The 13,784-nt window shown below is 40.4% G+C and overlaps 1 long non-coding RNA gene and 1 pseudogene across 1 annotated transcript; one reads left to right on the forward strand and one right to left on the reverse strand.

Annotated features, from left to right (window-relative positions):
- Nucleotides 1–4,212: 4,212 nt before the first annotated feature.
- LOC115030087 (uncharacterized) lies at nucleotides 4,213–9,296 on the reverse strand. Its single transcript, XR_003835703.2, has 3 exons — nucleotides 9,217–9,296; nucleotides 8,665–8,782; nucleotides 4,213–6,731 (listed from the first exon to the last, which is right to left on the reverse strand). It is a non-coding gene; the product is annotated as an uncharacterized LOC115030087 (long non-coding RNA).
- LOC115030232 (U2 spliceosomal RNA) lies at nucleotides 5,950–6,092 on the forward strand (annotated as a pseudogene).
- Nucleotides 9,297–13,784: the final 4,488 nt, after the last annotated feature.

The following is a 13,784-nucleotide window of genomic DNA, read 5'->3' on the forward strand; positions in this document are numbered from 1 at the left end:
ATACAAAATATTTGACATGGGACAATTAATAGACCATGTAATCTCAAACTGTCCTACCTGTCAGGCCATGAACCCCTCTGGCACCAATCCAAAAACTTCAGGAACCAAGATCAGAGGCCAACAGCCAGAAGCCAATAAGAAAATAGACTACATAAAAATAAAACTAGGCATATATGGATATAAATATCTGTAGGTTTTTATAGATACCTTTTAAGGGTGTCTAGAAGCCTATCCAACAAAGAAGGGGACTGCCAACATAGTGGCAAAAATGCTTCTGAATGACATTACATACAAGTATGGCTTGCCTACCCTGCTTGGGTCTGACAGTGGACCAGCATCCATCTCTCAGGTAACTCAACCTCTAGCACAGGTTCTGGACACCAATTGAAGATTACATTGTGCATACAGACCCTAGAGTTCAGGGGAAGTAGAGAAGATGAATCAGACCCTGAAGAAGGCCTTGACCAAATTAACCCTAAAACTTGTGGTAACTGGGTGTCTCTCCTACCTTATGCCTTGTATAAAGCCAAGAATACCCCTTATACCTTGGGTACTACCTCCTTTGAGATCCTATATGGGAGATTCGCAGCAGGGGGAAACCTGCTGCCTAACCTCCAGCCTGACATTCTACTGAATATGACCAACATAAGCTCTTGAAATCCCTAATAACTTTGCATGGAAGTCCAGATGCAACTCTGGCATGCCATCTGTCAGGTTTATAACTCTTCTCTTCCCTCTAACTCCCATTGCCTTGAACCAGGTGCCAAAGTCTGGATTAAGAGGCATAACCACAAAAAACTAGAACCTCACTGAAAAGGACATCACACTATGATTCTGATCATGCTTTGAAGGTAGATGTGATCCACTCTTGGATGCAGCACTCCCACATCAATCCAAGAGCAACTGCCAGAAGACCAGTGCCAGAGTGATGGAAGGCAACACTAAATCCCATCATTCTGCTAAAGCTGCAACTTCAACGTTCCTAATGCTGCTCATTTGATGCCTGCATCTTACAACCATCTCTGCCGGTCCCCATCAGACCCTCAATCTCACTTGGATGATTACTAGCCAAGGTGTATTTGTTCACCAGGTCAGCCTCTCTATTCCTATAGGGACTTGGTTCCCAGACTTACACTTTGACCTAGAAGATTTAATATATCACCAGTTAGACCCCTTTGGGAAAAAATACCTTCAAGGACAATATTTTTATGTATGCCCAGAGCATCAAGCCTGCCAGGGATGCTGTGGAGGAGAGTCACGCTAGTACTGCACACACTGGGGTTGTGAAAGCACAGGCTCCATCTCCTGGAAACACTCATTAAAATATGATTTCATCAAGCTAGTTAGAAATGGAGAACTCGGGCGTAGTGGCGCACGCCTTTAATCCCAGCCCTTGGGAGGCAGAGGCAGGCGGATTTCTGAGTTCCAGGACAGCCAGGGCTATACAGAGAAACCCTGTCTCAAAAAACCAAAAAAAAAAAAAAAAGAAAGAAATGGAGAACTCCCAGGTTACCATACTTACCCATACTCACCTTGCAAACCCCTGCCACTCAGCTTCACAGAAAGAGGGGAACAGGTCACAGGATGGGATACAGGTTTTGTTTATAAAAGGAGGTGCTTATACTGGACAGATTACAGAGGTAACCATTGGAAATATTCTGTTCTCTGTCTGACAAGTTGTTAGGTTCCAGGGGTACCCATTGGTCCTAATAAAGTCCTGGCAATTCCAGAGCCCTGCCCCTTGTCTCTGCCTATCTCTACCCCTATACTGTGAGTCCCTAACTTCACTAGCTTCCTGCCCCAACAAAATCTCACTCCACTGCCTAGATTGCAATTGTTGGAAGCCTCTTTCCAGATTCTTAACTCCTCCTGTCCAGATTTAACACAAGACTATTGATTATGCTTAAATGCCCACCCCTCTACTAAAATGGATTAGCTATCCCTGGAAACTATTCACAGGCCACAGATAGTACTCAGTATAGATGGCAGCAATCAGAAGATAGTCAACAACAGAAGGCCTTTGTAATGGAAATCAGACACCCTCAGAACATTAATCCCTCTGCAATTCCATTATAACTTCTGCCAATATAGAATATGGGTACCTATTGCCTCCAGAGGATGCTTGATGGACTTGTGCATCAAGACTCAGCCTAGCATGCACACCCTAGTTCTAAATATATCGTCTTATTTCTGTGTCCTGGCATAGCTAGTTCCCCAAATAACTTACTACACAGGGGAAACCATTCTCAATCAATTAGACTCCCCAGCTTAAAAGGATTGCTGTAACTGCTGTAGTGTTATCCACCCTGCCTGGTATAGGAGTAGCTGGAGCAGCTGGCATGGGAGCTTCAGCACTAATACTGCAAGATTAAAAACTACAGAACCTTATGCATTGCAATAGATAATGGTGTAAGAGAAATTGAAGAATCTATTAATGATCTACAAAACTCCCTCTCCTCTCTGGCTAAAGTAGTTTTGCAAAATAAAAGCATCTTGCAATTATAATTTTTTCATCGGAGTGGCTTATGTGTAGCCGTTGGAAAAAGAATGCTGTGTTTATGGCGATTGCTTGAAAGTAGTCGAAGAAAATATGGCTCAGCTTAAAAAAAAAAAAAAAAAGACAGGAAATAAGAAAGAGAATAGTCCCAGGGCTGGTGTGAGTCTTTTTTAACTGATCCCGTTGGTTGACCACCCTTGTCTTGGGTTTGACTGGTTCACTCATTCTTCTGATACGGGCCCTGATTTTGGACCCTGTATAATTAATGCTTTAGTCAAGTTTATTAAAGAATGGATTTCTACTATTCAATTGATAGTTCTCAAAGAGTAATACCAGCCCCTAGAAGTATCTCAAGGATTCAAGATGGCCTAGTACTCAAAAAGGGAAGCTTTTGTCTTTGTCTTTTTTTTTTCCATTACATCAGATATATTACTGTAATGCTACAAGGAATAAAAATTAAAGAATTTTAATTTAAAATTTTTAAAGGTTTACAACATTGAAAAGGTTAATCACTGACTCTTAAAATCCAGCCCCTCCTTTTAGTTTACTCTAGCAAGGTTAAAGCAGCCCGAAGAGAGATAACAGTTCTCTCAGTCAAGGTCAAAAAAGTTCCCAGTGTCTTTATGAAATATTTTTTTAGTTAAAAAGTTAGAAGGTCTCCAATTCAAAACTCACACACACACACATACATACACACACACACACACACACACACACACACACACACACACACACACATATATATATATATATATATATATATATATATATATATATATATAGCTATCCCTGCCCTCCCACAGTTCCTCATCCCGTTGCTCCTCCCCCAGGCCCCAGGCCCCAGGCCCCAGGCCCCAGGCCTCCCCTCTCCCTGGGGCCTCAATCAAGTCTCTCTAGGTGCATCTTCTCTCACTGAGGCCAGACCAGGAAGTTCTCTGCTGTATATGTGGGGGCCTCATATCAGCTGGTATATGCTGCCTGGTTGGTGATCCAGTGTCTGAGAGATCTCAGGGGTCCAGATTAGTTGAGCCTGCTGGTCCTCCAACAGGGTCACCCTTCTCCTCAGCTTCTTTCAGACTTCCTTAATTTAACCACTGGGGTCCATTGGTTGGGTTTAAATATCTGCATCTGACTCTTTCAGCTGCTTGTTGGGCCTCTCAGAGGACAGACAGGCTCCTGTCTGTTTAGTGTCAGGCCTTGGAGTCTCCCTTGAGATGGATCCCAAGTTGGGCTGGTCACTGGACCTCCTTTCCCTCAGTCTGTTCTCCATTTTTGTCCCTGCAGTTCTTTTAGACAGGAACAATTCTGGGTCAGAGTTTTTGACTATGGGATGGCAACCCCATCCCTCCACTTGATGCCCTGTCTTTCTGCTGGAGGTGGACTCTACAAGTTCTCTCTCCCCACTGTATGGCATTTCATCTAAGGTCCCTCCATTTGAGTCCTGAGAGTCTTTCACCTCCCAGGTCTCTGGTACATTCTAGAGGCTCCCCCCACCTCCCACCCCCTGAGGTTGCCTGTTTCCATTCTTTCTACTGCCTTCAGGGCTTCTCTCCTGTCCACCCCCATACCTGATCATGTTCCCCTTTCCCCTCTCCCTCTCCTCTCCCACCCAGGTCCTTCCCTCCCTCTGCCTCCCCCCCACCCCCCACACACACACCCCGGGGATTGCTTTCTTCTCCCTCCCAAGTGGGACTGAAGCATCCTAACTTGGGCCCTTCGGCTTGTTAACCTTCGTGAGTTCTGTGGATTGTATCCTGGGTATTTTGTAACTTTTTTGGCTAATATTCTCTTATTAGTGAGAACATGTCCTTTTGGGTCTGAGTTACCTCACTCAGGATGATATTTTCTAGTCCCATCCATTTACCTGCAAAACTCATGATGTTCTCATTCTTAATAGCTGAATAGTATTCCATTGTGTAAATGAACCACATTTTTCTGATTCCATTCTTCCGTTGAGGAACATCTGGGTTGTTTCAAGCTTCTGGCTATTACAAATAAGACTTATATGAACATAGTGGAGCACATGTCCTTGTGGTATGGTGGGGCATCTTTTGGGTATACGCCCAAGAGTGGTATAGCTGGATCTTCAGGTAAGACTGTTTACAATTTTCTGAGAAAACGCCAGATTCCTTTCCAAAGTGGTTGTACCAGCTTGCAATCCCACCAACAACGGAGGAGTGTTCCTCTTTCTTCACATCCTCGCCAGCATCTGCTGTTACCCGAGTTTTTGATCTTAGCCCTTCTGTAAGCTATTTGTGTAAACCATCTTAGCCATTGGTGTAACAATCTCAGGATTGTTTTGATTTGCGTTTTCCTGATCACTAAGGACTTTGAACATTTCTTTAAGTATTTTTCGGCCATTTGAGTATCCTCTGTTTGTTTGGTTTTTTGTTTGTTTGTTTGTTTGTTTGTTTTTGGAGGTTAGCTTTGTGAGTTCTTTATATATTTTGAATATTAGCCCTCTATCAAATACGGAGTTAGTGAAGATTTTTTCCCAATCTGTAGGTAAGTAACCAATTTGTCCTATTGAAGGTTGCCAATTTGTCTTATCGAGTATGTCCTTTGCCTTACAGAAGCTTTCCAGTTTCATGAGGTCCCATTTATCAATTCTTGACCTTAGAGCCTGAGCCATTAGAGTTCTGCTTAGGAAATTTCCCCTGGGTAAATGAGTTCAAGGCTCCTTCCCACTTTCTCTTCTATTAGATTCAGTGTATCTGATTTTATATTGAGGTCCTTGATTCATTTGGACTTGAGCTTTGTGCAAGGTGACAAATGGATCTATTTTCATTTTTCTACACACCCTCTTCCAGTTAGGTCAGCACCATTTATTGAAAATGCTTTCTTTTTTTCATTTCATTTTTTGGCTTCTTTGTCAAAGATCGAGTGTGCATAGATGTGTAGTTTTATTTTCTGGGTCTTCAATTCTATTCCACTGTCTGTCTCGGTACCAATACCATGCAGTGTTTTTTAAATCACTATTGCTTGAGGTCAGGATGGTAATTCTCCCAGAAGTTCCTTTATTGTTAAGAATTGTTTTTGCTGTCCTGGGTTTTTTGGTTTTCCATATGAAATTGAGAATTGCTCTTTCCATATCTGTGAAGAATTGTGTTGGAATTTTGATGGGAATTGCATTGAATCTGTAGATTGCATTTTTACTATGTTAATCCTACCAATCTATGAGCATGGAAGATCTCTCAATTTTCTGAGGTCTTCTTTGATTTCTTTCTTGAGAGACTTGAAGTTATTGTCATACAGATCTTTCACTTGTTTAGTTAGAATTACCCCAAGATATTTTAGATTATTTTGTGACTATTGTGAAGGGTGTTGTTTCCCTAATTTCTTTCTCAGCCCATTTATCATTTGTATAAAGGAAAGCTACAGATTTGTTTGAGTTAATTTTATATCCAACCATTTTGCTGAAGTTGTTTATCAGCTGTAGAAGTTCTCTGGTAATCGCTTCTCGGCCTTTTGGCTAAGATCAAGTGTAGAAGTTCTCTGGTAGAATTTTTGGTATCCCTTATGTATACTATCATATCTTCTGCAAATAGGGATACCTTGACTTCTGCTTTGCCAATTTGTATCCCCTTGATCTCCTTTTGTTGTCTTATTGCTCTAGCTAGAATTTTGGGTACTATATTGAATAGATACAGGGAGAATGGGCAGCCTTGTCTTGTCCCTGATTTTTGTGGGATTGCTTCACGTTTCTCTCTATTTAATTTAATATTGGCTGTTAGTTTGCTATATATTACTTTTATTATGTTTAGGTATGAACCTTGAATTCCTGATCTCTCCAATACTTTAAACATGAAGTGGTGTTGTATTTTGTCAAATGCTTTTTCAGCATCTAATGAGATGATCATGTGATTTTTTTCTTTGAATTTGTTTATATAGTGGATTATGTTCATGTATTTTCATATATTGAACCAACCTTGCATCCCCAGGATGAAGCCTACTTGATCATGGTGAATGATCGTTTTGATGTGTTCTTGGATTTGGTTACTAGAATTTTATTATTTTTGCACTGATATTCATAGTGAAATTGATCTGACGTTCTCTTTCTTTGTTGAGTCTTTGTGTGATTTAGGTATCAGCATAACTGTGGCTTCATAGAATAAATTAGGTAGTGTTCCTTCTGCTTCTATTTTGTGGAATAGTTTGAGTAATATTGATATTAGCTCTTCTTTGAAAGTCAGGTAGAATTCTGCAGTAAAGCCATCTGACCCCGGGCTGCCACCTATAACAACAAACATAACAGGAACTTAAGTCATCCATCTTTAATATCTCTAATATCAACGAACTCAATTTCCCAATAAAGAGACAAAAGCTAACAGACTGTATACGCAAACAGGATCCTTTTGGGTTTTTTTGTGAGATGGTTAATTTATTGGGTTTTTTGTTTGTTTGTTTGTTTTGTTTTGTTTCTGTTTTTGTTTTGGTGTAGGCACCCTCCTTGTGTTGGAGTTTTCCTTCTAGAATCCTCTGTAAGGCTGGGTTGGTAGATAGATATTGTTTAAATTCGGTTTCATCATGGAATATTTTGGTTTCTCCATCTATGATGAGAGTTTTGCTATGTATAGTAGACTGGGCTGGCATTTGTGTTCTCTTACAGTCTGCATGACATCTGTCCAAGATCTTCTAGCTTTCCTAGTCTCTGGTGTAATTCTGATCAGGCTGCCTTTATATGTTACTTGGCCTTTTTCCTTTACAGCTTTCAATATTCTTTCTTTGTTCTTTGCATTTAGTGTTTTATTATGTGGTGAGAGGATTTCTTTTCTGGTCCAATCTCTGGTATTCTGTAGGCTTCTTTTACATTTGTGGCCATCTCTTTCTTTAGGTTGAGGAAGTTTTCTTCTATGATTTTGCTGAAAATATTTTCTGGTCCTTTAAGCTGGGAGTCTTTGCTCTCTTCTATTTCCATTATTCTTAAGTTTGGTCTTTTCATTGTGTCCTAGATTTACTGGATGGTTCAGGTTAGGAGATTTTTATGATTTGAAGTTTTCTTTGACTGTTGTGTCAATCAATATCTTTTAAGGTATCTTCTACACTTGAGTTTTTGTCTTCTATTTCTTGTATTCTGTTGTTGATGCTTGCATCTGTAGCTCCTGACCTCTTTCCTAAGTTTTCCATTTCCACGGTTGCCTCTATTTGTGCTTTCTTTATTGTTTCTACTTCCATTTTAAGGTCTTGGACCACTATTTAATTCCTTCTCCTGTTTGGTTGTGTTTTCCTATATTTCTTTAAGAGATTTATTTGTTTCCTCTTTAAGAGCTTCTACTAGTTTACCTGTGTTTTCCTGTATTTCTTACAATGAGTTATTTATATCCTCCTCTAAGGACTCTATTATCCTCATGAGACAGGATTTTAAGTCAGCATCCTGGTTTTTAGGTGTGTTGGGGTATCCAGGGCTTGCTGTGGTGGAAGAACTGGGTTCTGATGTTGCCAAATAGTATTGGTTTCTGTTGTTTGTAGGCAGCCGATGCCTAAAAGATGGCACCGGTTTCCGGTACACTGTGGCTGCAAACAACACCACTGCACAGGCGCTAGCCCGAATCTGGCACCAACCCCTCCCGAGCAGGTGTATGCTAATGAAGTGTTGACAGGCTGACCAATCCCAGGAGGACACATAGCCCTCCCCAGAGCTGGGGTGTATATAAGCAGTCCTCCTTGGGTTCCTGGGGTTCCCGTAGCATCGAGGTATTCCTGCAATAAAGCTGTTGAGAAGAATCTGACTGTGTTGCGTTTTCCTTGCTGGACGAGGTGGGCGCAACAGTTGTTTATGTTTTTGTGCTTGCTTCTTGCCATCTGGTTATCTCTGGTGTTAACTGGACCGGGTGTCTCTGTCTGGATCCTGACTCCTGTTTTCCTGGGTTGCTGCAGGTTTCCTAGGAGACCTGTGGCCCTGGCTATAGCAGACCTTCTGGGAGGCCTTCAGACTGTGGGATCTTCAGAGGGGCAGACAAGCTGATAACTTGTCCCCCTGGTGCAGCAGATCTCCTGGGAGGCCTTCAGGCTATGGAGTCTTCAGTAGGGCAGAGAAGCTGATGATCTGCCCCTTTCAAAGGAGCAGACCAGAAGGGGAGTGGAGTAAGAGCAGAGGGGATGGGTCTGGAATCTGCTGGGCTCCTCAGGGTTCCCAGCTGCTGCAGTTATTTGGGAGGGTCCCTTACCTGTTGCCCTGGGTACAGCAGCTCTCCTGGAAGAGCTTCAGACTGTGAGGTCTTCAGAAGAGCAGACAAGCTGATGATCTGACCAGCTGAAGTTGCAGGCCGGAAAAACTAAAAAAAACTTATAAGGCTTGAAGTTAACAGGGATTGATAGTCCATAACTTTGTAAATAATCAAATCCCATATTCTGAAATATATTTAAAGTTAGGATAAAAACTGATGCAGTTAATTATGAGTTAAAACTGTATTTAATCTCTTGTTTTATGTTCGCAAGGTACAGTTTAGAGCAGATAATGATTATCTAACTCAGATATGCTAGTTAGGTACTAGCCCTCTGGACTGAGGAAAAAAAAATGTTTCATGTCTATTAACCCAAACCTACAGCCTTTACTGAGCCATAAAGACAGGTGTCTACTCCTGTTGTCTTAAAGACACCTGTTAACTGCTTTTTCTAAAATAGGGATTTCAATCCAATGGTAAATACTTTTGTAAATTAAAGTTCACATAAGCTTCAGGTAATCAAAAAAAAAAATCATAAGATTTGGATCTACTTACCACAGATCAAATGGACTTCAGTATGCCTGCCTGTTCTTAAAAATAGGATTTTCCCCCTTGGTCTTAGGGTTTAACTTCCCCAATTTCTAGACAAATTTTAACTTCTGCCCCTAGTTTATATTGTCTCAGTAGATTTTCATCTAAGGACTGCAAACTGCTAAATTCTAAAAGCTGATGATTAACCAGTCCAATCAATATAATAGTTCCCTGTCTTTTAGCGGGATCATTTGGTCAGATGCTTCTGATAAATGCCCCCATTGCCCTTAATCAGCATTTTAGCCTTCCTGGGGCCCTTTGACAACATCCTAATGCCAACAGGAAGCAGTTACAGAAGAAAAATATGATGTTCACCACTCCACTTTATAGGCTGAGATGCTAAGTCAAAAAAAAAATCCCCTATTTCTGGCAGTAACTTCTGATACTTAGGTCCCAATTGACCCTTTGGCCAATGATTCGGACCTTGGGAAAAAGACCTGATGAATCAGTTTAATTTGATTCAGTTACAAATCAGACCAGGGAATGAGAGGGCAATTAAAGGGCCAAGCTAGGGGCTAAGCCAAGCAGACTCCATGACAGGCTCCAAAGTGGCAGTTTAAGGGCTAGGCCTAAGTTTCTATTTTGATACAACAGGATAGAGGTTACCCACTCCTCCCTGGAATTCCCCTAACAGGCTTTAAATGTAAGCCTGCAAACTCACTCAGCATCTCCAATTTGATGGATGGAGGTCCCTGAATGCTGGTAATTTCTGCAGAATAAAAGCTCTTTGCCTTTGCATAGTATTTGAGTCTGGTGTATCATACTTTGGTGAAAACAGACCCTTACAAAAAAAAAAAAAAGAAAACAAAAAAATCTAAATTTAAAAGACTATAGTGGTAATGCAAAACAATACTATATTTAGATCTTCTCTCCTAAGTCCCATTTCATATCTGGGGCAGGAGAAGGAGTGGGGACCTTTATACCAAAGAAAAGGACCCAAGAATGAGTGGGAATCTAAGGCAGAAAAAGAGGTGAATAAGGAAAGGAAGGGACTTTTATGGATACATTGAAAATAGGAATGAAAGGGGTTCAAGGGAAGTAGAACAGAAACGTGAAAAGACCAAAGAGTTCTCAGAAATGCAAATTACTCAATTATGCCACACTGAACTCAATCTCTTTGTCCTAAAGGTTTTGTCTAGGCTTGTAGCAGGAGATAAGCAGAAGAAGCTGAAGGGGTGGGGGAGGCACAGAGAAGTTGCTAAGGAGCCATAAACAGAAGTAGCTGAACTAGTTTTCAGACTCACCGATTGGTTGAGGTCACTAGCATTCCAAAACCCAACCAAGATCACAAGCCAGAGCAGTGATTCCCCTGCCTGGGAATGTACATATTAGCAGAGTTTGCTGGAGTTCTTCCCACTGGGAACTTTGGAACAAAGCATTGGAGATAGAAAAGTCACTAAACCAGGGCACACACTCACCAGGTGATGCTCTGGTGGCTCAAGCATCTTGTAGAATCACACAAAGTTACAATAAACACTGCAAGTATTTTTGTAAGTCTTACCCAGGTTCCTGAGCTCTCCAGCCAGGGGCAAGGTATATGTGATAGGTGTAAATAGGCTGCCATTGCATCCAATCCACTCAGCTTTTCATTCTCCCATTTAGCTTGCTAGGTCTAAACTGAATCAGAGACCACGTTTTGTTCCGCCTCCGATGCTTATAATACCTGAAGGACAAGAGGCTGGGCCATATGTGAAGTGAACACTTCACACAGTGGCTGTATTAGTTCTATTTATGTTGCAGGCATTTTCTGTGAGTGTATATTATTTATTTTGTAATATTGGATGATGGCTGTCTCTTATATCATGTGGATGCCTACTGTGGACACTTACTGGGCTCATGCTGTGTCACATGCATGTTCATATAATATGCACAGCTGTGTGAATATATACATTATATAGCAATAGCACACATAAAGTCACATACTTTCCTGTATCTATCTGAATGAAAAGGAAAATTTTAATAAGAATAGAGAAAAAGGACAAAATGGTAAAAAAATTTTCTTACACAAATTTGGAGGATAGTTTGTAACCAACATTGTGTTTATTTTGGGTTTATAGGATTCCACAAAAGAAAATATAGTAGTTCAAATTCACAAAATCAAACAAATGAAAATAGAGTATTTCAAATAAAAAACAAATAATTTATTTATTTATTTATTTACTATATGTAAGTACACTGTAGCTGTCTTCCAACACTCCAGAAAAGGGCGCCAAATCTTGTTACTGATGGTTGTGAGCCACCATGTGGTTGCTGGGATTTGAACTCAGGACCTTCGGAAGAACAGTCGGTGCTATTAACCGCTGAAGTAATTTTAATATATATGTATATCCTATGTGATAATAACTCTATATGAAATAACAGTCATAACCACATAGGGAGATTCTATCTCAAGGTAATTATTCCTAAGTAGTCATATAGAATATTTGTGTGTCAGTTACTATACCAAGTACCTTACATGTACTAATAACAGGTTGAAATTAATGTAAATTTATTATTTTAAAAGACAGGGTCTTACTATAGCTCTTGCTGGCACAATTCTCAATGTGTAGACCAGGCTGGTCTCAAACTCATAGATATCTGCCTGCTTCTGCCTTCCAAATGCTGAAATTAAAGATGTGAACCACCACACCCAGCCAAAGATATTTAGATGATCACAAAAAGGAGAAAGTATTCCAAATATTTCCCACACAGACTCAGAGGATCCTATTAATTCATGGTGTGTTTATTTTTGTTCTATTTGATTTGATAAAAGAAAAATATACTTATTTTTGAATTTCAAATAAAGCATAAATACTGTTTTAATATAAATATGTCTCATAATAACTCTGAGTGTGACAAGATGGTTCAGTAGATAAAAGGTTGACAAGCCTTTTACAACCTGAGTTCAAAATTTAGAACCCAGACTGGCCTCTAACTTATAATCTTCCTGACTCAGCCTACCAAGGGCTGGTCTTATAGGCATGCACCACCATGGTCATCAAATTAGAGATATTCATGAATTGTGTAAGTTTTATTTGTTTGGTTGGTTGGTTGCTTGCTTGCTTGCTTACTTGCTTGCTTGGTATGTGTGTGTGTGTGTGTGTGTGTGTGTGTGTGTGTGTGTGTGTTGCTGTCTATTAAACATGGCCTTTATATGCTAAGCAAGTGCTTTTACCAATGAGTTACATAACTAGCCACAATGACTACTTTCTAATGAAGAGGTGACAGTCACTCTTGGGGTTTTTGTTTGTTTGTTTGTTTGTTTCCTTCAACATTTCTAAGAGTTGTTCCTTGGATCTTTAGGCTTTTCAGTTGCTGTCTTGAGAAAAATGGCATTTGACCAGCCTCTGATATCATTTACAACTTGGCAGGTTTTTCTCTTGTGAGACATAAAACCACAAGACACCAAGCTAGGCCACAGAAAAATGATCAAGTGAGACTAAATGAAATGATTTTGTCTAAGCACGGGCAAGAAAAGGTTAGTGCACCAACCAGGAAACAATGAATGTCCCCTATTGTGTAACATAGGTGACTGCTATTTTCCCAATTACACTGTTACTTTCACTTAAATGTGTACCCACTACAAATAAGATGCTCACCTTCAAATTACACAGCTCTTTAGATTGCCCAACTCCTCTAATTTTTTTTTCTTGGTACTGAAGAGTAAACCCAAGGCAAGTGCTCTGTTGCTGGGTTACCTCCTGAGCTATTTTCTAATTTTCTTTTTGAGAGAAGGCCTCACTGCCAAGGCTGAACTGAACTTGAACTGGCTTTGTAGCTCAGGGAGGCCTCCCAGCTTTGACCTTGTTCCCTCAGCCTCCTAAGGATTTGGGGTCACCGGCATATATCAGAAGACCAACTCAAACAGGTTCTTTCTAACATCCTGTTACTGTGAACACCCCACAGTTTCCTGGAGTATATGTTTCCTTTCCCTGAAAGAAAATCAAAAAACACAACCTACTGATTATGTCTAGGTCTTTGTTTGAAGGTCGTGGTGGCAAAACAGCTGAGATCTCACATCTTAATCGAAAAGCAGAAGGAAGAGAAAGAAGACTGGGAACAGCATTGGTTTTTTGGAAATCTCAAAGTTAGCCCCCAGTGATATACTTCCTCCAACAAGGCCATACCTCTTACTATTCCCCCAATACTTCTACCAACTGGGAACCCAAGTATTCCAACATATGAACCTATGGGGTCCATTCTCATTCAAGCCCAAATAGATGCTATATTATGTGTTTAAATGACATATTTATATATGTTCCTCCCCTTAGCGTGTAAGTTTCATTAAGACTGGAATTGTACTTTAATGATAACTATATCCACAACACCTAGAACCTTGATTAGCCTAGAGTTGGTACTACTTAATATGCACTTAATGCATATTAAGCAACTTAATTAATAGCTTTGTATTGTGTTCCAGCTTACAAATGTCATTCTGTCACACAGTCAAAATTAATCTCATTGTTTGGTTTCATCCTCCAATTGGATAAGCTCACTATAAAATATCCATTCTCCCCTCTCCCTCCCCCTCCTCTTCCCCCTCCCCCTCCCCT

The sequence above is a fragment of the Mus caroli genome, unplaced genomic scaffold (assembly GCF_978045245.1).
Source record: "Mus caroli unplaced genomic scaffold, Mus_caroli_1 scaffold_5, whole genome shotgun sequence".
In the NCBI taxonomy this organism is placed as follows: Eukaryota; Metazoa; Chordata; class Mammalia; order Rodentia; family Muridae; genus Mus; species Mus caroli.